This window comes from Stegodyphus dumicola, chromosome 2 (genome assembly GCF_044657685.1).
Source record: "Stegodyphus dumicola isolate Sdum_Otavi_A_Nest chromosome 2, ASM4465768v1".
NCBI classification, from domain to species: Eukaryota; Metazoa; Arthropoda; class Arachnida; order Araneae; family Eresidae; genus Stegodyphus; species Stegodyphus dumicola.
In genome coordinates this window covers 170,481,903-170,483,827 of record NC_140769.1, presented here as the reverse complement: position 1 = coordinate 170,483,827, position 1,925 = coordinate 170,481,903, and the positions used below count along the sequence as shown (strand labels likewise).

General features: G+C 27.3%; 1 non-coding gene across 1 annotated transcript; it reads left to right on the top strand.

Moving 5' to 3' along the window:
• Positions 1-72, top strand: TRNAP-UGG (transfer RNA proline (anticodon UGG)). The gene has a single exon. It is a non-coding gene; the product is annotated as a tRNA-Pro (tRNA).
• Positions 73-1,925: the final 1,853 nt, after the last annotated feature.

Genomic DNA, 1,925 nt, shown 5'->3' with positions numbered 1-1,925 from the left:
GGCTCGGTGGTCTAGGGGTATGATTCTCGCTTTGGGTGCGAGAGGTCCCGGGTTCAAATCCCGGCCGAGCCCATAGTTTCCATTTTATCCCCTTATGACTTAATTACACTATTTAACTTTACTTTTATTAACAATCATTAGAGACATGTTTTATAACTTATTATTTCGCTTAACGCTTCTTTTCACCTCGTAGAAAAGGCTTTGGTTTCTACCCTAGATGAAGTTCGTGTCCTGGCAGGATAAATATTATTACCACTTCGCGTACAGGAAACACATGTTACAAGTGATCCAGAGTAAGGGACGTTAACCCTTAAAGCATTTTTACTTAAATAAATACAAAAATCATCATGTAGCGTTCATATGTTAATATATAATAGGAAACTATGATGTAAGTTTCTTTTACCTAACATTTGGCTTTAGCTATGCATTATATAGTCTGCATCTTGAATTCTGGGAGTTTAATTATTAAATAAGCTACAGAGTACTGTTGAACTTATTAATAAATAATAGGCCTATCATAATTATATAGCTTAAAACTTTTTCGATGTAAACTGGAATCTCAGTCAGAAGACCTTATTACATCCCCTTTAATGGTAAATTTTTCCTTGAGAGGTTATATTGTAATCCGAGTTCATAATCTTCAGATTCTGAATTCTTTTTAAACACTTCAAACAAATATTGTAATTTTCAATTTTGACAGAGTTGCGTTCCCACATAAATGGATGATTTTGCCAGCAGATGACTAAGATTTTTATTTACCTTGGGTTAGTAAACTGCTTTGCCGAATACAACATAAGTTAGTCACTAAAAACTGTTTCGTGTGGAATTTTTACCATCATTTTTCAATATTTGTTGGGTATAAAAAATTTGTTTTTAATTTTTGCCTCTTATTAAGTTTCTTTATGTATTTCTAAAACGCATTGGTTTCTAAATTAATTTTTCTGAAAAATTAATTTTTTAAAAATTAAATTTTTTTAAAAAGTTTTAATTTAATACTTGACTTTACATTGCTTATTTCTCAAAAAACTTCATTAGTATTTTCCTTTTAGAACTTTAATTTTTAATTGCTAATTTCTAAAGGTACCCCTTTATTGGTATTTCTTTTTGGACATTCTTCACTCTTTACTTTTGGTTTTGACTTTTACCCTTGCCTGCATGAATGACGAAACACGAATTGAATGATTGGAGAGCTAGATTTGGAGGCAACTTCCCCTTGATAAGTCTGTCTCCTGCCTGCTCAAGTCATTCACTTATGCATTAAAAAAAAAAAAAAAAAAAAAAAAAAAATTAGATTAATTTTAATTTGCTAAATTGGTGAATTTATTTACATGGTTTGGTTTTGCACTTGATTTACTTATGCTATCTGAATTTAAATGATATTGTAGATTAGTTCAAAATTAAATCTTTTATATGTTTGCACATTTTTTAATTATTTTAACTTTAAATTTGCTTTTTTAGGTATATACATGTTTGTTAAAATTTAAATTTGTTTAAATTTATATATATATATATATAATGCAAAATTTTAGAAGCATCTTTATACATAAATTTTATACTTTTGTATTGAAATTTTTGGTAAACGGTCATATATTTTTTAATATTTTGATAATTTTCTTTTTATACAAAGTTACGTTCAAAACAGAAATGAAGAAGCAAACGGCTTTTAAAATTGAAAATCTTAAGCTGAATATAAATGTTAATCAACAAAAATGATTTAATTTTATCAGTGTATATTATTACTTGAAAAGAAAATAAAAATATTTAATTTTTAAACATATTTTATAATTTTTCATAGTGCAAAATGTTTAAAAGTAAGTAATACCCATCAAACTAGGATAAGTGCTATCATCTTAGTAGGAAATGTCGGATTAAAAGAAATGAGACATTTCATATGGATAGAAAACTAATTTTTATGGAATACGACT